Raw genomic sequence first — 22,748 nt, forward strand, 5'->3', positions numbered from 1 at the left:
TTGATATAGCGTGTTTTCTGACAGAGGAACACCCGCTCTCTGCTTGTGCTTCACAGCAGTCTGCGTTATAAAAATTGTGAGGAGACAATAATTTCACTCCGAGCCTCTAATTTATTTTTCCTCGTGTGTTTTAGATAAAGGCACGGGAAGAAATATCTGCGGTTTTATATCATCTCGCGGAATAAACAAGAAATGTTTCACTTGTCGCTGTAGAGAGGCAGACAGCTGTGAAATTGTTCTTTTTTATTTTTATTTTTTGAGGGATGATGGGGGTCATTGCTACTTCTTTTTTTTTTTTTTTTTTAAAGGGTGACTCCAAGCAGCAAGTACGCAATAGCATCATGGGCCCCTGGGCAAAGTAATGCTCTGGGGCCCCTGCAATGGTGACAGTGCAGGTAAACAGACATCAATTAGGTAGGAGGCAGACTGCCTCCCCTGTGTATCTATCACTCTCAGTGCCATCATGAGGCCCCCAATTTCAGGGCAGTGTGGGCTCAAGGACCAGCTGCTTTGGGGAAAGTGCAGGCCCCCCCCCATGCAGCTGGGGCCCCTGGGCAGTGCCCAGGTGTGCCCTCTCATTAAAGGCCCGTACACACAGTCGGACTTTCGTCCAACAAACTTCAAAATCTGCAAGTTTTCACATTTGTCCGACCGTGTGTACGCTCCATCGCACCAACTTTTTCGGGTTTCGTAAGACAAAAAGTTTGGTCTGCAAACGGACAAACTTTACGACAACAAAAGTCCGATGGTGCCTAGTCCGACCGTGTGTACAGCAAAGCCATCGGACTTTTGTCCGAAGTACAAACACGCATGCCCAGAACCAATGTTAAAATCAACCAACAATAGCAGAAGTTAACCAAAGGGTGGCGATAAGGAGCAGAAAAGAGCAGAAAAACCATGTGATGTTGGGAAAGTTTTATAAAAGTTTTAAGAAAAGTCCGAGCGTGTGTATGCTATGGGTGTGACCGGACAAATCACTTTGGACAAAAATCCAAGGGAAAGTTTGTTGGATGTCCGACCGTGTGTACGAGGCTTAAGACAGTCCTGCAAGTACGTCTTGCCCATAGGCTTACGGTCAGGTGGCCCAAGTTGACCTGAATTGAAGATAGACGATAGATTGAAGATTTTATTAATGATGTTCAATATCGATTGCGAGTAACGCGGTTAACGAGCGGATTTCGCAATACGAGCGCTGTATTTTAAGTGTTGTCTCGCGAAACGAGAAAGATTCAAGCCAAAGCAGTGTGCAATACCGCTTTTGGCCTGAGGTGGGGGGGGGGCACAGGACCTGAGCAGAGCCGAACTGCGCTGGTTGGAAATGCTTAGAAAATCTTGTAAATACTCAGTTCCCAAGCCTTCCCGAGGTTTTCCGAGTTCAGCCGAGGTGTCCTCGGCCCTTTCCGGGGCTCTCCGGCGCCCCCTCCCCCGCCTCTGGCCGTAGGCGGTATTGCATGCCATTGAAGTCAATGCGGAACAAATTATTTTCGCTTCCATTGACTTCAATGGGGAAACTCGCTTTGATATGCGAGTACTTTGGATTACGAGCGTTCTCCTGGAACGGATTATCCTCGTTCAACTGTATTCCTTTACTAACCACTCCCCCCTCCCCTATTGTGATTGGTAAAGTTGAACCAAATATAAGCTGTATACCCGCCCAATTCATTGATTAAAGTTGTCTTCCGGCACCGCGGGGTCTTTTGGTGGTTTGCAGTATTAACCCTTGGCTGGTCTGTCATGTACCTGGAGTACCCTTATAACCCCTTCAAACCCCTTCAACCACCACAGCCAGATTCAGCAGGCTTTTCAAAGTGCTTCCCCATGCGCCCCTCTGTGTTACCTTCTGCTTTCTAGCTACAGATGGTGGTGCTAAGAACCTAGGAACACATTAGTGTCCTCGTCACCCACATGTGCTTCCTTTCTATGGGCCTCCCCTGGTCCGGTTCTGCATCGCGGCACAGAATGGCAAGTTATAAAGACCATATGGTAGTATATTTAATATAGATCCATCCAGGACCTGTTACTGCTCCGCTTCCTTTGTATGTTTCTATATTGGCTTGTTTACCAATCATTCCTCCCTCCCTTCATCCATAAATATTAATATGATAAAGAAGGCGAGATGTCGGCCTCGCTGTTTACTGTCTATCAGCAGAATAATCGGCGCTGATGACAAGTCGTTAACTAAAGGTGACAGGTTGGCAAAAATACAATGATGTATTCTGGGCTATGGTAATTCTCAGTGTCTGTCTATCTATCTATCTATCTATCTATCTATCTATCTATCTATCTATCTATCTATCTATCTATCTATCTATCTATCTATCTACCTATCTATCTATCTATCTATCTATCTATCTACCTTCATTTATGTCTCTATTGTATTTTCCCATACTTGCTCTTATCCTTCTTCCTTCCTTTTTTGTAAAATAATAATGTTAAGAAGTCTTCAAATTATATGAAGGAATGTCCTCTACTTTCCTCCCCATTTCTCTTTCCATTGCTCACATTCTTTTCCCATTCCTTTCCTTACCCTTTTTTTTTGTTTCCCATTGCTTTCTGTTCTTTTCCCCATTTCTTTATTTTCCCATTCCTTTTCCTTACCCCTGCCCCCCATTTCTTTCCTTTATTTTTCCATTCATTTCATTTTCCTTTTTCCTTTTCTTTCCTTTCCATTTCTCTTTCCCTTTTAATTTCCTTTCCCCTCCCCTTTCCCGTCACCTTTCCCTTCCCCTTTTCCCTTTCCCTTTTCCCTTTCCCTTTTCCCTTTCCTTTCCCCTTTCCTTTCTCTTTTCCTTTCCCTTACTTTTCCCTTTTCCTTTTGTCTCTTCCCCTTTTCCCTGTTCCCTACCTTTTCCATTTTCCCTTCCCCTTCCTTTCCCATTACCTTTTACTTTCCCTTTCTCTTTCCTTTTTCATTTCCTTTCCCCTCCCCTTTCCTGTCACCTTCCCCTTTTGCCTTTCCCCTTTCCCTTTTCCCTTTCCTTTCCCTTTTTCTTTCTCTTACTTTTCCCTTTTCCTTTTGTCCCTCACCTTCCCCTTTTCCCTGTTTTCTACCTTTTCCATTTTCCCTTCCCCTTCCTTTCCCATTGCCTTTTCCTTTTACTTCCCCTTTCTCTTTCCCGTCACCTTTCCTTTCCCTTCCCCCTTTAATTTCCCTTTCCCTCTTCCCTTTGTCCCTCACCTTCCCCCTCACCTTCTCCTTCCCCTTTCCCCTCACCTTCCCCTTTTCCTTTTCCCTTGCCCCTTTCCTTTCCCTTTCCCTTACTTTTTCAGTTTTCCTTCTCCTACCCTTTCTTTTCCCTTTCCCTTTATTTCCCATTCCCCCTTACCTTCCCATTCCCCCTTTTCCATTGCTTTCCATTCTTTTTTCCCCATTTCATTCTTTTCCCATTCCTTTCACTTCCCCCCCATTCCTTTCCTTTCTTTTCCCATTCATTTAATTTTCCTTTCCTTTCCTTTCCTTTCCTTTCCTTTCCTTTCCTTTCCTTTCCTTTCCTTTCCTTTCCTTTCCTTTCCTTTCCTTTCCTTTCCTTTCCCTTTTCCTTTCTCTTTCCCATTCCCTTTTGCTTTCCCATTTCCTTGTGTATTTAGGTTTTGTGCTGCCCTAGACCTGACTAAACAGGTGTCCCCCATCAGAGCACCCCCACAGCAGGTGTCCCCCATCAGAGCCCCCCACAGCAGGTGTTCCCCATCAGAGCCCTCCAGCAGGTGTCCCCATCAGAGCCCCCCACAGCAGGTGTCCCCATCAGAGCCCCCCACAGCAGGTGTCCCCATCAGAGCCCCCCACATCAGGTGTCCCCATAGATCAGTACTTGTCCAATAGATCCCTGTAGCTTGGGTGCGCTGGGAGCATAGGTACATTACAGGGGGGGGCGGGGCATACGTGACATCTTTGGCTACTTGGAGGTTGGCACTTGGAGAGCATTTCTGGGAGTGTACGGGATGATTGGCAGCAGCTCCTGCCAACCCAGAAGCCTCTCATCACACCGCCTATAGGAGAAGAGCCGACACACGCAGAGGGGGCGGGGCAGACAGGAGACCGGACAGAATTAATTAGTGGAGCCTAGTACCGGAACGTGTTCCGGTACTAGTCTCCGCTGTGGTGCCCAGCCCGAATTCCGAGTATGCGCTCTTGTCAGTTGCCAGCGGAGAGAGCAAGCGGGATGGGGAACCGCAGCACCATCTACATGCGCTCCGCCTCTGGACACAGACAAGGAGGAGGGAGGGGAGCACTTTGGAGCTTCGGCGTCCCCACCTCTGCGGGGCCTGGGTGCGGAGCACCCCGGGAACCCGGCCTAGGATCGGCCCTGCATTTGGCCTTTCATGACCGTGGTCCATGACCCGGCAATCTCTTTAGTAAGACACGGATCGCTAAACCGGCACCCAATGAGTTTTCCGATCGAGAGAGAGCGATGGGAGAAAAAAACAAAAACAAGAAAAGACAAGAAAAAAAAAGAAAAACGTCATAATCCAGATGGAAGTTTTACATTTTTTTTTTGTTTAGCTTTGTTTTAAGAGCTGCTTTTAAAGCCCGGCGTAAACTCATCTTGATGCATGGTGCTGTTTATACTGGGGTCTTTGTAGACGGAATGTTTACCGGGGGCCCCGGCTTTAAATTATTCTTATCATTATGATATTTGGATAATTGGCAAGAAGCGGAGATAGTTTGTTGAGATTGCAGCGGTGGTGGTAAGCGTGAAGTTACTTAGGAGCCTCCATAAATGTATCCAGATCAGTGGTGAATGCAATCACTGTTAAAACAAAACAACACAAGGGGGAATATTTTTTTAGTGAAATCATTTCCTTTTCTTAATCAAAAGATGACAGTCTCGGCGTTAGAACTCCCATCTGTAATGTAGCGTACCGGGGATTTGCACACATTGCTGTTTTTTTGTGATTGATACAATGAGAGCTCGTTCCCACATAGATATCCCATTTAAGTTCGGCTTCTAAAGAAATCAAAACAGTTTATGAGGAGACGGGGGGCGGCCCTGGGGCTCGCCAGCTGCTGCAGGACTACAAGTCCCAGGAAGCAAGGCTCACTGGCAGGCTGTACAATTGCAAAGCTTAGCCAGTGTGTGATAAGTGCAGAAAAAAAAAATCCCCCCCCCCATAGCACCTTAATATGCAGGCTCAGCCAAGATCTGGTTACCATTCATCTTAAGGCTGAATACAAGATATAAAAATAAAGTGAATACATAATTCAGGTATGTGTGCATTATACATCCATTAAAGGGCCAGCCCACTAAAACATGAAAAGCAAATAATATAAAGGGCAGTGCTGTTAACTATTTTGTGGACTGACCCTTTAATTATCTTAGAAGGGACACCTCTCTTGAATACTTATTTATTTAATATTTATGTCTTCCTTGTGTATATAAATATACTGTATGTACAATATATATATATATATATATATATATATATATATATATATATATATATATATATATACTGTATATATATATATATATATAAATACCCTTTAATAATTTTTTAAGGGACACCTCTCTTGAATACTTATTTATTTATTACTTTACCTATTTATTTAATATTTATGTCTTCCTTGTGTATATAAATATACTGTATGTACAATATATATATACATTGCACATACAGTATGTTTATATACACAAGGAAGATGTAAATATTAAATAAATAAGTATTCAAGAGAGGTGTCCCTTAAAAAAATTATTAAAGGGTATTATATATATATATATATATATATATATATATATATATATATATATATATATATATATATATATATATATATATATATTTTAGCCCTACATTGGACCTGGTAAGTGAAAAAAATCCCCTATCAAGAACTGATTATTCTAATATATAAGTACTGTATGTATATATATATATATATATATATATATATATATATATATATATATATATATATATATATATATTTTTTTTTTTTTTTTTTTTATTTTTTTTTTTTAAATTTACATAAATATTGAATAAATAAGAGAGGTGTCCCTTATAAAATTATTAAAGGGTATATATATATATATATATATATATATATATATATATATATATATATATATATATATATATATATATATATATATATTAGCCCTACGTTGGACCTGGTAAGTGAAAAAAAATCCCCTATCAAGAACTGATTATGCTAGTATATAAGTACTGTATATATATATATATATATATATATATATATATATACATATATATATAAAATGATATTACAAAAAATTATATATATTTATTTTGTTGACTGCGCCTTTAATAATATATAGATATAGATAGATAGATAGATAGATAGATAGATAGATAGATAGATAGATAGATAGATAGGAGATATATATTAGAATAATCAAATAATCATCTCTTGATAGGGGATGCTAACTATATATATATATATATATATTCTTTTTTTTTTTTTTATATGTGCTTGTCAGGCCCAAACTAGTGCTAAAATATATATATATATATATATATATATATATATATATATATATATATATATATATATATATATATATATATTTTGCAACAAAATGTAATATTTTATACTTTTATTTTTATTTTTTTGCAACAAAAAGTAAGTAAGTAAAAAATATTACTTTTTGCTAATCTAGGTTGACTGACCCTTTAATAATTTTTTTAAGGGACACTTCTCTTGATTACTTATTTATTCAATTTTTATACCTACCTGTATATACAGTACTATATATAGAAGTCCCGTTTGCAGTTTGTGAGAAGCCACGTGGGGGAGGGGACGCAGCAAACACGTGGAAGAAGGCGCTCTGGTCACATGAGACCAAAGTTGAACTTTTTGGCCTAAAAGCAAAAATGGTGGAGAAGTCGCTGTTACAGGAGCTGGACGGAGCCGCCCGAGCACCACGCCATTCTCATTAGACAGTCTCATCTTATCTCCGCGACATTTCTGAATGCAAAGGACTTTTTATTCAGCGGGGTTGGACTCTGAAGACTTTTTTTTTTAAGTGCCAAAAGAGTTTAGTAATCAAAAACAATACATTCTTTTGACTTTCCGAAAGAAGTTCCACCAAACAGCAATGAACTAATCCTTGTGTGTGTGGGCCACGAATGTGCAGAATGCAAGCTTTCTGATAATAAACATCTTTAAACGCACGTCCTTGGCCTGATAGGGGAGAGTACATGTTGGGTTAATTAATTCCCGCTCGTGAAAATAAACTGCACTCCCAGCCCCCTCCTCCCCCTCCCAAATTGCAATAGTAAAAAAATAAAATCATTACGTTAGTTGGGTTTTGACGCGTTGATGGATACATCACATGTACGGGAGTACATTTTAACTTTTCTAACCGGGTAAGGAAGCCGAAAAACAAAGAGGTCATTTAAAGGTAGGTCTAGTCAGTTTTGGATGGGGTACGGAAGGGTTAAAAAGTTGATCAGGTTTTTTATTGATGTGCGTGTCCCAGTGGGGGAATTTTTTTTTCACTTCCTGTCTTGATGACACAACAGGAAGTGAGATAAATTGGTTGATTTACTAAAGGCAACTAGACAGTTGCTCCAGAATAATTCACTTTGCAAAGAATAGCCAATCACATAAAAGGAAAAAAATATATATATGCATTTTTGCTTGCACATGATTGGATGATGGAGGTCAGTGGAGCTTCCCCTCGTTTACTAAAATCTGGAGCAACTTCCCTTGCAAAGTGCACAGTCTATTTGACTTTAGAAAATCAACTCCAAAATGTTCTTCTAAAGTGGGAGAAATTGCCCTCTTAGCTTTCTTCTCTCGCCATCACCCGCTGCCCACTCAAGACAAGGTACGTTCCGGGCAGACAGGGGGGCACAGTGGCAGCATTTGGGGCACAGTGGCAGCATTTGTGGCACAGTGGCAGTGTTTGGGTCACAGTGGCAGTGTTTGGGGCACAGTGGCAGAATTTGGGGCGCATTGGCAGTGTTTGGGGCACAGTGGCAGCATTTGGGGCACAGTGGCAGCATTTGGTGCACAGTTGCAGCGTTTGGGGCACAGTGGCAGCATTTGGGGCACAGTGGCAGTGTTTGGGGTACAGTGGCAGCATTTGCGACACAGTGGCAGTGTTTGGGGCACAGTGGCAGCATTTGGGGGAAAATGGCAGTGTTTGGGGCACAGTGGCAGCATTTGGGGCACAGTGGCACCATTTAATGGGAAAAGTGGCAGCATTTGGGGGAAAATGGCAGTGTTTGGGGTACAGTGGCAACATTTGGGGCACAGTGGCAGTGTTTGGGGCACAGTGGCAGCATTTGGGGCACAGTGGCAGTTTTTGGGGCACAGTGGCAGTGTTTGGGGTACAGTGGCAGCATTTGCGACACAGTGGCAGTGTTTGGGGCACAGTGGCAGCATTTGGGGGAAAATGGCAGTGTTTGGGGCACAGTGGCAGCATTTGGGGCACAGTGGCACCATATAATGGGCAAAGTGGCAGCATTTGGGGGAAAATGGCAGTGTTTGGGGTACAGTGGCAACATTTGGGGCACAGTGGCAGTGTTTGGGGCACAGTGGCAGCATTTGGGGCACAGTGGCAGTTTTTGGGGCACAGTGGCAGCATTTGGGGCACAGTGGCACTGCTTGGGGCGCAGTGGCAGCATTTGGGGCACAGTGGCAGTGCTTGGAGCACAGTGGCAGCATTTGGGGCACAGTGGCAGCGTTTGGGGCACAGTGGCAATGTTTGATGGGCAAAGTGGCTGCAATTGATGGCACAGTGGCAGCGTTTGACGGCACAGTGTCTGCATTTGATGGGCACAGTGAGGCTACAATTGATGGGTGGTTTTTTTTCAGAATTTGCGCCCCCCCCCCCAAAAAAAAAAAGCTGCCACTGTTTGGCCCCCATAGAGTCCTGATCTCAACCTCATGTAATCTGTCTGGGATGACCTGAAGAGACAGAAGGATCTGATGCAACCGTCATCCACAGAAGATCTGTGGTTGGTTCTCCAAGATGTTTGGAACAACCTACCTGCCGAGTTCCCTCAAAAACTGTGCGCGAGTCTACCTAGAAGAATTGATGCTGATTTGAAGGAAAAGGAGAGTCACACCAAATATTGATTTGATTTGGATTTCTCTTTTGTTTATTTACTTCCCATTCTGTTAAATTGGTAAAAATAAGCTTTTGATGCTTCTATTTCTGAAATCATTTTTCACACCTGCCTACATTTATTTGGACAGTACTGTCTAGGGGTGGCTCTAGGCTTTGTGAGGCCTTGGGCAGAATTTAGACACGAGGCCCCACTCACGCCCATAATGGATAAAGTTTCCGCCAGCCTGGCCCGACTCTTGACCCGAATAGGCAGCTGGCCAGGTGAGCGGCGCGGGCTGAAGGAGCAGCTTAGCTGATTTAGGGCCCCAGGTGGACTTGCGGCCCGACCGGTGTGCCCTATGACTGCCCGCACAGCTTTTACAGATGGCACCTGGAACCTGTTGGTCAGTCCAGTGATCGAGCAGAGGCAAATTAGGCATCCGCGAGGGCCCCTGTGAGTGCGAGACCTTAGGCGGCCGCCTAATTAGAGAGCCACCTCTGAACCTCGGATTACGAGCATAATCCGTTCCAGGAGAATGCTCGTAATCCAAAGCACTCGCATATCAAAGCGAGTTTCCCCATTGAAGTCAAAGGGAACGAAAATAATTTGTTCCACGTTGACTTCAATGGCATGCAATACTGCATGCGGGCCGAGGTTGGGGGGGGGGGGGGCGCCGGAGAGCCTCGGAAACAGCCGGAAAGGCCCGATGACACCTCGGCTGACCTCGCCAAACCTTGGAAAGGCTCGGAAACTGAGTGTTTCTGTGTCTTTCCGAGCATTTCCAAACTGCGCCAATCAGCGCTGTTCAGCTCCGCTCGGCCCCGGCACCCCCCCCCACCTCAGGCCAAACGCGGTACTGCACACCGAATCCTGCACGTTTTGCGAGGCAACACTCGCAAACTGAGTTAGGATCTTTTCAAATACAGCGCTCGTATTGCGAAAACGCTTGTTAACCGTGTTACTCGCAATCCGAGTTTCCTCTGTATCTATATATATATATATATATATATATATATATATACAGTATATGAAAAATACACTGGGGTGGATTCAGTAAGCAATTGCGTCTGCGTATCCATAGATACGCAGCGCAATTGCTTAGTTGCGCCGGCGTATAGACTGCTCCTGATTCAGGAAGCTCGATACGCTGACTGCAGCCTAAGATATGACTGGCATAAGGCTCTTATGCCGTCGTATCGTAGGCTGCATTCTTACGATGGCCGCTAGGTGGCGTTCCCGTAGTGGTCAGCGTATTGCATACTCACGCCGATTCACAACCCTACGCGCGCCCTGCGTACACATTTTACGTCGTTTGCGTTCGTCGGTTTCTGCGTAAGGCTGCCCATGCTATTAGCAGGGGCAGCCAATGCTACGTATACCCGTCGTTCCCGCGTCGCGATTTTTAAAAATTACGTTGTTTGCGTAAGTGAATCCTGAATGGCGCTGGACGCCATTTACGATCACGTTGAAGCAAATGACAAATGATGCGCACTACGTTCGGCGCGGGAACGCGCCTAATTTAAATGATCCACGCCCCCTACGGGATCATTTAAATTACGCGCGCTTACGCCGGCCATTTTTACGGAGCGCCCGCGCAAATTACGGAGCTACTGCTTCGTGAATGAAGCGTAGCGCACGTAATTTACGGAGGCGTAGCGTAAAAACGGTACGCTGCCCCTCCGTAAGAGGGCGCAAATCTACTTGAATCCACCCCACTTTTTTTTTTATTAATCAGTGCAAAAATAGGTTTTGATGGTAGGACCTAAGTAGGGACACTCATCATCCCCACCATTGATCTTCCTGATGGGCAACCTCATCCTTTGGGGCTTGTGCCCAACATCCCAGATAGAAGAGTGGCCGGCAAATGACAACATATTCCATCAATTTCTGTCTCCTGTGCCACCTAGGGGGAGGGGGGGATGGGGGGAGCTGCGTCTTAGTGCCTGCTGGGATATAATCCTTCCTTAATAGAATTAGCATCCCTGGCCCGTCTCCAATAATCTCCCCCATTTCAGGGTCCATGGCGGGGGCTAATGCCAGGTGTACATATGATGTAATTATTATGACATTATTTAGTGCCTTCAACATTAACCGAACTTAGTTAATAGGCTGTGCTTATGATTGCCAGCGATTAGCATATAATTTGCATCTCATTCCCACAAAAAGGTTCTTTGTTTGTAATGCAGAGCCTGCGCCATAATGATATCTTTAGCTCCATACGGGTTATTTTCTTTAAATAGTGTGGCATAACAGTTTAATGTCACTGTGCAAAGTACAGGCTGTGCGTTGTACCTTAAGTCGTATCTGATACTTTTGTAAGGGGCTGTGGAATGCTAAGCTTACCAGCTCATTTACGGGAGTTCCGCTCCGCTAAGCATTTGTTTGCATCTAAACTGACCACAGGACGTAACCCCAGTGCACTACATAAAAAAAAAGCAAAAAAGCCCCAAAAAAATATCTAAATTAAAACAAAGCAACTTGCTCTATTAAAAGGAACTATTCTATTGTTGACCTAACAGTCAATAAAACCCATAGAAGTGGTGTTTTTTTGGCACTCTTCATCAGCAGACCACAGCCAAGGTTGCCTGGTAAAAAAAAAATGGTCCTCCTGTCAATGTTATAAAGCCTTAAAACCATATTCACACCAGGAGCAATATGAAGGGCATTATCCAAAGAGCTTCAACGCTCAACATCAAGATTTCCCTTATATTCCAATGGTGCCCATTCACACCTGAGCGATGTTTAGCACATTTCCTGGAGATCTTCAATGCTCAACATTAAGTTTCCCATTATAGTCAATGGTGCCCATTCACACCTGAGCGATGTGAAGTACGTTTCCTGAAGACCTTCAACGCTCAACATCAAGATTCCCTCTATATTCGATGGTGCCCATTCACACCTGAGCAATGTGATGCACATTTCCTGAAGATCTTCAATGCTCAACATCAAGATTTCCATTATAGTCAATGGTGCCCATTCACACCTGAGCAATGTGAAGCACATTTCCAAGAGACCTTCAATGCTCAACATCAAGATTCCCTTTATATTCGATGGTGCCCATTCACACCTGAGCAATGTGATGCACATTTCCTGAAGATCTTCAATGCTCAACATCAAGATTTCGATGATATTCAATGGTGCCCATTCACACCTGAGCAATGTGAAGCACATTTACTGAAGATCTTCAATGCTCAACATCAAGATTTCGATGATATTCAATGGTGCCCATTCACACCTTAACAATGTGAAGCTTGTTTCCTGAAGATCTTCAATGCTCCACATCCACAATCCCATTATATTTAATGGTGCCCATTCACACCTGAGCAATTTGAAGCAGGTATCCTGAAGATCTTCAACGTTCAACATCAAGATTCCCATTATATTCAATGGTGCCTATTCACACCTGAGCGATGTGATGCACATTTCCTGAAGATCTTCAATGCTCAACATCAACATTTCCATTATATTCAATGGTGCCCATTCACACCTGAGCAATGTGAAGCACATTTCCGGAAGACCTTCAATGCTCAACATCAAGATTCCCTTTATATTCGATGGTGCCCATTCACACCTGAGCAATGTGATGCACATTTCCTGAAGATCTTCAATGCTCAACATCAAGATTTCGATGATATTCAATGGTGCCCATTTACACCTTAACAATGTGAAGCTTGTTTCCTGAAGATCTTCAATGCTCCACATCCGCAATCCCATTATATTCAATGGTGCCCATTCACACCTGAGCAATTTGAAGCAGGTATCATGAAGATTTTCAACGTTCAACATCAAGATTTCTATTATATTCAATGGTGCCTATTCACACCTGAGCGATGTAAAGAATTTTTTCCGAAGACCTTCAACGCTCAACATCAAGATTCCCTTTATATTCGATGGTGCCCATTCACACCTGAGCGATGTGATGCACATTTCCTGAAGATCTTCAATGCTTAACATCAAGATTTTGTTTATATTCAATAGTGCCCATTCACAACTTAACAATGTGAAGCTTGTTTCCTGAAGATCTTCAATGCTCAACATCAAATTTCCCATTATATTCAACGGTGCCCATTCACACCTGAGCAATGTGAAGCAGGTATCCTGAAGAACTTCAACGCTCAACATCAAAATTCCCATTATATTGAATGGTGTCCCTTCAAACATGAGCGATGTGAAGAACGTTTCCTGAAGATCTTCAACGATTAACATCAAGATTTCCAATATATTCGATGGTGCCTTTTCACACCTGAGAGATGTGAAGTGCGTTTCCTGAAGACCTTCAACGGTCAACATCAAGAATTCCATTATATTTAAGGGTGCCTATTCACGCCTGAGAAATGTGAAGCATGATTCCTGAAGATCTTCAATGCTCAACATCAAATTTCCCATTATATTCAACGGTGCCCATTCACACCTGAGCAATGTGAAGCAGGTATCCTGAAGAACTTCAACACTCAACATCAAAATTCCCATTATATTCAATGGTGTCCCTTCAAACATGAGCGATGTGAAGAACGTTTCCTGAAGATCTTCAACGATTAACATCAAGATTTCCAATATATTCGATGGTGCCTTTTCACACCTGAGAGATGTGAAGTGCGTTTCCTGAAGACCTTCAACGGTCAACATCAAGAATTCCATTATATTTAAGGGTGCCTATTCACGCCTGAGAAATGTGAAGCATGATTCCTGAAGATCTTCAATGCTCAACATTACCATTATTTTCAATGGTGCCCCTTCACACCTGAGCGATGTGAAGCACATTTCCTAAAGATCTTCAACGCTCAACATCAAGATTCCTATTATATTCAATGCTGCCTATTCACGCCTGAGCAATGTGAAGCATGATTCCTGAAGATCTTCAACGTTCAACATCAAGATTCCCATTATATCGAATGGTGCCCAGTCACACCTGAGCAATGTGAAGCCCATTTCCTGAAGCTCTTCAACGCTCAACATCAACATTCCCATTATATTCAATCGTGCCTATTCACACCTGAGCGGTGTGAAGTACGTTTCCTGAAGACCTTCAATGCTCAACATCAAGATTCTCTTTATATTCGATGGTGCCCATTCACACCTGAGCAATGCGAAGCACATTTCCTGAAGATCTTCAACACACAACATCAAGATTCCTAAACAACCATGCATCAGTGTGAAAGCAGCCATAGGCCCCTTTCACACTGTCAGTCCGACCAAATCGGACCCTCCATTCACCTATAAGAAGTGTAAGATGTAAATGTACTTGTGTCCATTTACAAACGCCTACCTCCAATCAAATCCGCAAAATAAAAGAGGCAGAGTAGAGTGGACTCTATAGAGCCGAATGGGTTGCCATCCACCCGCTCCGCTCATGGTGGCCCGCGACCGGTTACCAAGTCGCTTAAGTGGCCCTTGCTCTTCAAAAAGTTGGGCACCCCTGGTATAAAGGCAGGCTTCCCAATGCTTTTGAGTATATGTGTATGTCTTGTAGGGAGGAACTGCACAGAGAATGTCTATTGCATTTGAGTTTTTATACGCATAGCAGGGCTAATGCAATACCAACAGGACAAAACACATATAAGCACAACGAAACATGACCTGAACACATCAAAGAGTGTAATTCAGTTGTGCTGTGATAGATTTTCGTACGTATCTGATAAATGCAAGATAAATGTCAGTATATATAAACCTTTGTGGTCTTCTGGTAGACACCTGGAGAAACCTCTTGGGGAATTAGCCTGTGTTAAGAGTCCAGCTCAGCTACACTGACTGAATGGCAATCAACTGTCATATTCAGACGATGGAAAATGTACAGAAGTAGGATGATGCTTGTCAATTTTCACTTAGGCAGCCTATAAACAAAAACCTTATTGATCTTAAGGATTCGACATCCTCACCTTCGTGATGCACAATGATGACCTCAAGTTCAAGCTCTTAGGCCTCGTACACACGGACGGACTGTCCGATGAAAACGGTCCCCCTTACAGATAGCTAAACAGATCAATGGTGTCAATTGGAACTTATCTGAGAGTCAGAAATTGCTCATTGTTTAGGGAACCCCTAGCAACCTCTGGAGGAACCCTAGGGTTCCATGGAACCCTGGTTGAGAAGGAATGCTCCTTAAACTTGTAGTCATTGGGAAGAATTACCTTCTTACAGATAGCTGAACAGATCAATGGTGTCAGTGTGAACTTATCTGAGAGACAGAAGTTGCTCATTGCTTAGGGAACCCTTAGAAAACACTGGAGGAACCCTAGGGTTCCATGTAACCCTGGTTGAATAGGAATGTTCCATAAATGTGTGGTCATTGGGAAGAATTACCCCCTTACAGATAGCTAACAAGATCAAGGGTGTCTGTGGGAACTTATCTGAGAGACAGAAGTTGCTCATTGCTTATGGAACCCTTGGAAACCTCTGGAGGAACCCTAGAGTTCCATGGAACCTTGGTTGAGGAGGAATGCTCCTTACACTTGTAGTCATTGGGAAGGAAGAACTTCCCCCTTAAAGATAGCTAAAAAGATCAATGGTGTCAGTGGGAACTTATCTGATAGTCAGAAATTGGTCATTGCTCAGGGAACCTGTAGCAACCTCTGGAGGAACCCTAGAGTTCCATGGAGCCCTGGTTGAGGAGGAATGCTCCTTACACTTGTAGTCATTGGGAAGGAAGAACTTCCCCCTTAAAGATAGCTAAAAATGGTGTCAATGAGAAACTTATCTGAGAGGCAGAAACTGCTCATCGCTCAAGGAACCCGTAGCAACCTCTGGAGGAACCCTACTCTATATATTGCTTTTTGCCAAATTGAAATTGCCTTCAGGCTCTGTGTACAAGATGCAGTTGACGTTGCTTCGCCTTCAATACTCTACGCCAATAAACACTTGCAATCTGCATCCTTGGTCATTTCCATACTGATAGGTTTGGCTCGTAATTGCACGCTATAAAAATACTCATTGTGTATATATATATATATATATATTTTTTTTTTCCCTCTCCCCTAAAACAGGAGGCAATTTGCAATCAAAATGCCACCCTCGCCCATTGGCAATTTAAAAGGCTGATGGACACTGAACTTTTTCCTTTTTTTTTTTTTTTTACTGCCATTCTTTCAACTTCTTTTAATTAACAGCGTTCTCCGACCGCGGCCGGCACTCAAAGTATTGCTGCGGCCTGTTTTCAAATGGTGCCTTAATGAACATATTTGCATGCTATCGGGGGCGAGATCAAACCCACCGTCCGGCCGGCGTCTGAGCTCGCATCACTCAAAAAAAAATGTCTCAGGCGCATTAGTAAGTGGGCAAAAAATAAAGGGCCAGATTCACAGAGGAAATACGCCGGCGTATCTACTGATACACCGGCGTATTTTCAAATTTGCCGCGTCGTAGCGTTGTTTTGAACCCTCAAAACAAGTTACGACGGCTTTAGGCTTCGATCCGACAGGCGTACGGCTTCGTACGCCTTCGGATTGTAGGTGCAATTCTCCGGCGGCCGCTGGGTGGAGTTTGCGTCGTTTTCCTGCGTCAGGTATGCAAATTAGATGTTTACGGCGATCCACGAAGGTACGCGTGTTCGTCAAATTCGCTTACGTCGTCGCTAGTCTGCGTTTTCCCGTCGCAAAGTTATGAGTCCTCTTTAGGTGGTGTAAAATCACACCATCCGTGTTAAAGTATGGCCGTCGTTCCAGCGTTTTTTTTTTTGCGTAAGACGTCCGGGAATACGAAACGACGTAACGCACGTCGCCGTTCAAAAAATACGTTGGGGCGCCGTAATTTTGCGCAAAGCACGTCGGGAAATTTCCTAACGGCGCACGCGCAGAACGTTCGGCGCGGGAGCACGCCTAATTTAAATGGTGGACGCCCCATTTGAATTAGGCGGACTTGCGCCGGACGGCTTTACACTACGCCGCCGCAAGTTTACACGCAAGTGCTTTGTGAATCAAGCACTTACACTGAAAACTTGCGGCGGTGTCACGTAAACGGGATACGTTACGCCGCCGTAAAAGTACATGGCCCAAAATATATTAAAAAAAATAAAATAAAACAAAAATAAATCAATAAAAATCTAATTTTGCATCTGACACCGTCCGGCGTCTGAGCTCGCATTACCCCCAAAAAAACAGCTTGGGCGCATTAGTAAGTGGGTACAAAAAAAAATATAAACAAATAAATAAAAAATAAAATAAAAATAAATAAATAAAAATCTCATTTTGCATCTGACACCGGCCGGCGTCTGAGCTCGCATTACTCAAAAAAACGGCTCGGGCGGATTAGTAAGTAGGTAAAAAAAAAATATATAAAAAAATAAAAAATAAAAATAAATAAATAATCTCATTTTGCATAAGTGGGTAAAAAAAAATATAAAAAAATAAAATAAAAAATAAAAATAAATAAATAATCTCATTTTGCATCTGACACCGTCCGGCGTCTGAGCTCGCATTACTCAAAAAAACGGCTCGGGCGGATAAGTAAGTAGGCAAAAAAAAAAAGTATAAAAATAAATAAATAAACTAATTTTGCATCTGACACCGTCCGGCGTCTGAGCTCACATTACTCAAAAAAACGGCTCGGGTTGGATTAGTAAGTAGGTAAAAAAAAAATATATATAAAAAAATAAAATAAAAAATAAAACAAAAATAAACAAATAATCTCATTTTGCATCTGATACCGTCCGGCGTCTGAGCTCGCATTACTCAAAAAAAAACGGCTCGGGTGGATTAGTAAGTGGGAAAAAAATATATATAAAAAAATAGAATAAAAAATAAAACAAAAATAAAGAAATAATCTAATTTTGCATCTGACACCGTCCGGCGCCTGAGCTCGCATTACTCAAAAAAACGGCTCGGGCGGATTAGTAAGTAGGTAAAAAAAATATATATATATAAAAAAATAAATAAATAAATAATCTCATTTTGCATCTGACACCGTCCGGCGTCTGAGCTCGCATTACTCAAAAAAAAAAAAAATGGCGCGGGCGGATTAGTAAGTAGGTAAAAAAAAAATATATAAAAAAATAAAAAATAAAAATAAATAAATAATCTCATTTTGCATCTGACACCGTCCGGCGTCTGAGCTCGCATTACTCAAAAAAACGGCTCGGGTTGGATTAGTAAGTAGGTAAAAAAAATATATATATATAAAAAAATAAATAAATAAATAAATAAAAATAAATAAATACAAATCTAATTTTGCATCTGACATTAATAACTTTCAGAAGAGCGAACACTGGTATTTGTGGCTGGACCCCCGAAATGGAAAGAGAGAGAGAGAGAGGGCCTGATGTCCTAGAGACACACAAGGGCACCGAGGCTGAGCAACCAACAAGATATGAAAAAATAAATCATGCATAATGCAAAATTTTCTACCTTACATGTTAATTAATGTGTGCAATCAATTACTGACGTTATAATATGAAACGAAAAAAGAAGCAGTGGAGAGGAATGGAAATATAAAACAAAAAAACAAAAAAAAACACCTATACATTTTTTAATGCTTTTTTTTTTCCTATTTAAACAAATAGTCTCCCTGCCTTCCGAACGCTGCGCGGCGACATGCTTTGAATAACAAGCATCGTAAAATCTAATCAGATTTATAAGGGAAATTGATTATTGTGGCAAGGGAAGAGGAGAAGCAAATAAGCCCGGAGTTTAAGTGTTAATTTTTATGCTAATCCGCGGTGGCTTTGCGATGAAGCAATTTTTACGCGGTGGCACAAAAAAAAAAAATATATAAAATTGTCCCCCTTTCGCAGAGAGATGTCAGTTTGCCAGACCTGAAAGGAGTAATTTATTAGGTAGGTTCCTATTAGGAGGTGACATAGTAGTTATGCTGCTAAGCACACAATAGGGCTTCAGCAGTTATCCTTGCTAAGCTGTCGTAACAATGCAACATTCTGGAGACGGAGTGTTTTTTCTTTTTTTTGGGGGGGGGGCATAAACATACTGTCATAGGCAGGGTGGTCCCTGTCTAAGGACAAAGGGCTATTTGATACAGTCCCTTGTCAAAATAAAGATGCAATTAAATGGCATCTCTGATTTTTTTTTTATGCACAGCAGGGGACAAATATATAAAAAAAAAAAAAAAAAAAAAAAAGGTTTTGGAATGGGGCATGGGCATGTACACCCCCCCCTCCTCCCCCCTCCATCAGAGTGTTTTTTTAGAATGCCATTAAATAATCAATACACCCCATCACGTGATGATGTCATATTTAAGACAAGCTGTCGGTAACGGCAAAAAAAATTAAAAAATAATAATAATAACGAAAAAAAAAAAAAAAAAAACTGCCGTGACCTTCTTTTCTTTTTCACTTCCACAAAATCCAATTTTTTTTTTTTTTTTTTTGGACAATATTTGAGAGAATTAATAGCGTTAAGGGGTTCTGATGCAATTCACATATAGGTCAATTATATTCACAAACATCTGCTGTGTCACTTGCATTTGCATATAGCATTCATATGTAAATGACGCCTCTCTTTTTTTTTTCTCGAGTAATATATTAAAAAATACACGCCAGATTTGCATATCACTTTAGATCGGTGTATTAGAAACAATTTATCATTCGCTGCTTTCTTGCTGCTTTTTTTTTTAGGAAAAAAAGAAAGTAAGGAGGAAGGAGGAAAAGGGGGGGGGGTGAGTGAGGGGGGGGTGAGTGAGGGGGGGGGGGGGGAAACAATATGTTGAAAGATGGGTGTTATATCTGAGGACATGTGTGATTTATACAAGGAGCCCTTAGTGGGAACACTTCCATTTTAAAGCAGCTTATGTCCCTTATAAATCAATAATCACACAGATGGACGAATGATAATCTATTTAGGATGCCTGATAGCAAATATTGTTGTACAGATGATTAGAGGACGGCGGCCTTTTAGCAAGCAAAGGATCTCTCCTATAAAATGGTAAGTTTGGACGAAAAGCTTAAAAGATTTTTTTTTTTAAATATACTTAAGTATTTAGCAGAAAAGCTTTAAAAAAAAAAAATAACATAAAATAAAAAAATAAAATAAAAAGACTTGTACTCAAGTATTTAACAGAAAAGCTTTAAAAATAAAAAAAAATAAAAGACTTGTACTCAAGTTTTTAGCAGAAAAGCTTAAAAAAAAAAAAAAGAAAAAAAAAGACTTGTACTCAAGTATTTATCAGAAAAGCTTTAAAAAAATAATAAAAAATCAAAAACAAAAGACTTGTACTCAAGTATTTATCAGAAAAGCTTTATTTTTTTTTATAAAAAATCAAAAACAAAAGACTTGTACTCAAGTATTTAGCAGAAAAGCTTTAAAAAAATAAATAAATAAATAAATAAACAAATAAAGACTTGTACTCAAATATTTAGCAGAAAAGCTTTAAAAAAAATAACATAAAATAAAAAAATAAAATAAAAAGACTTGTACTCAAGTATTTAACAGAAAAGCTTTAAAAAAAAAAATTAAAAGACTTGTACTCAAGTATTTAGCAGAAAAGCTTTAAAAAATAAATAAATAATAAAAAAAGACTTGTACTCAAGTATTTATCAGAAAAGCTTTAAATAAATAAGATAAAAAATAAAAAACAAAAGACTTGTACTCAAGTATTTAACAGAAAAGCTTTAAAAAATAAATAAATAAAGACCTGTACTCAAATATTTAGCAGAAAAGCTTTAAAAAATAAATAGTAACAAAAAAGACTTGTACTCAAGTATTCATCAGAAAAGCTTTAAAAAAAAAAAAAAAAAAAAAATCAAAAACAAAGACTTGTACTCAAGTATTTAGCAGAAAAGCTTTAAAAAAAATAATAATAAAAAAGACTTGTACTCAAGTATTTAGCAGAAAAGCTTAAAAATAAATAAATAAATAAATAATAAAAAAAGACTTGTACTCAAGTATTTAGCGGAAAAGCTTTAAAAAAATTAAAACACATAAAAAAAAGACTTGTATTCAAGTATTTATCAGAAAAGCTTTAAAAAAATAAATAAAAAATTAATAAATAAATAATAAAAAAAGACTTGTACTCAAGTATTTAGCGGAAAAGCTTTAAAAAATAAAAATACATAAAAAAAGACTTGTATTCAAGTATTTAGCGGAAAAGCTTTAAAAAAATAAATAAAAAATGAATAAATAGATAATAAAAAAAGACTTGTACTCAAGTATTTAGCGGAAAAGCTTTAAAAAAATAAATAAAAACACATTAAAAAAAAGACTTGTATTCAAGTATTTAGCAGAAAAGCTTTATATATAAGAAAAAAAAGACTTGTACTCAAGTATTTAGCGGAAAAACTTTAAAAAAAATAAAATAAAATAAATAATTATAAAAAAGATTTGTACTCAAGTATTTAGCAGAAAAGCTTTAAATAAATAAATGAATACATGAATAAATAAAAGACTTGTACTCAAGTATTTAGCAGAAAAGCTTTAAAAAAAAATACAAAAAAAAAATACAAAAAAAGACTTGTACTCAAGTATTTAGCGGAAAAGCTTTAAAAAAAATAAAAATACATAAAAAAAGACTTGTATTCAAGTATTTAGCGGAAAAGCTTTAAAAAAATAAATAAAAAATGAATAAATAAATAATAAAAAAAGACTTGTACTCAAGTATTTAGCGGAAAAGCTTTAAAAAAATAAATAAAAACACATAAAAAAAAAAAGACTTGTATTCAAGTATTTAGCAGAAAAGCTTTATATATATATATAAAAAAAAAAAAAAAGACTTGTACTCAAGTATTTAGCGGAAAGACTTAAAAAAAATAATAATAATAAGAAGAAGAATAAAAAAAGACTTGTACTCAAGTATTTAGCAGAAAAGCTTTAAAAAAATAAATAAAATAAAAAATAAATAATAATAAAAAAGATTTGTACTCAAGTATTTAGCAGAAAAGCTTTAAATAAATAAATGAATAAACAAATAAATAAAAGACTTGTACTCAAGTATTTAGCAGAAAAGCTTTAAAAAAATACAAAAAAAATTAAAAAAAAAGACTTGTACTCAAGTATTTAGCAGAAAATCTTTTGGTATGGACTAGATCAAGAACACAGAGAAAAAAAAAAAGTAAAGAACAAAGGGATTTTAAAGCATCTGCCAATATAATAATATCAATCTCTGTGCCTTTAAACAAAACAGGGCCTCTTAATGGAATTGTGACTTCAGGTGTAAATAGTATTAAAAGCTGCATTGTCCGGGGGCTCTCCAGCGCGTTCGGCTAAAATGCAGGTTGTCAGGAGTGGCAGCTGCATGGAATAGTGATAAATATAAGCAGGTATTGATCTGATGAAAATGAAGGATTCTTGTGCCTCCAAGTGTTTAGCTTCCTTAGACTAGAGGACGTCACCGGCGGCCTTGCCTGGAGATAGGTTTCCTTTTGGGTTTTTATTTCATCTTTAACCTTTTTATTTTTTTTCTGCAGATGTTCCTTGACCTCCAAGATTTGGCAAATTTGTTGTGTTTCTTTTTATTTGACTTCTTGTTTTGATGTTACATTTTTGTTTCTGTTTTTTTTGCAGTGACGAGGGGATAAGGCATTCCGCGAGCAAACCCGCCTTGGCCTAAAGGCCGTACACCTACCCCCCCCCCCCATCAGACCGTCTGTCCTTAAAACAAGCATGCAGGTCAGCTGTTAAGGTAAGAAGATGCTAAAAGTATTATCCAAACTTCTCCTTTGTGCACATTTTATAATAAAATGGTTCCTTTTACCGCAGTGGTTATCAACCCCTGTCCTCAGGGCCCACTAACAGGCCAGGTTTGCAAGATAACTGAAATACATCACAGGTGATATCATTTGCTGCTCAGTGATGGCA

At 40.0% G+C, this 22,748-nt stretch overlaps 1 long non-coding RNA gene across 1 annotated transcript in view; it reads left to right on the forward strand.

The window, feature by feature from the left end:
- LOC120917900 overlaps window positions 1-22,708 on the forward strand; it is a 221,844-nt gene extending 199,136 nt beyond the window's left edge. The window contains exon 5 of the long non-coding RNA XR_005744245.1: window positions 22,455-22,708. This is a non-coding gene — a long non-coding RNA (uncharacterized LOC120917900). The remainder of the gene's footprint in view (window positions 1-22,454) is intronic.
- The last annotated feature ends 40 nt before the right edge of the window (window positions 22,709-22,748 follow it).

This window comes from Rana temporaria, chromosome 11, assembly GCF_905171775.1.
Source record: "Rana temporaria chromosome 11, aRanTem1.1, whole genome shotgun sequence".
Classification (NCBI taxonomy): domain Eukaryota; kingdom Metazoa; phylum Chordata; class Amphibia; order Anura; family Ranidae; genus Rana; species Rana temporaria.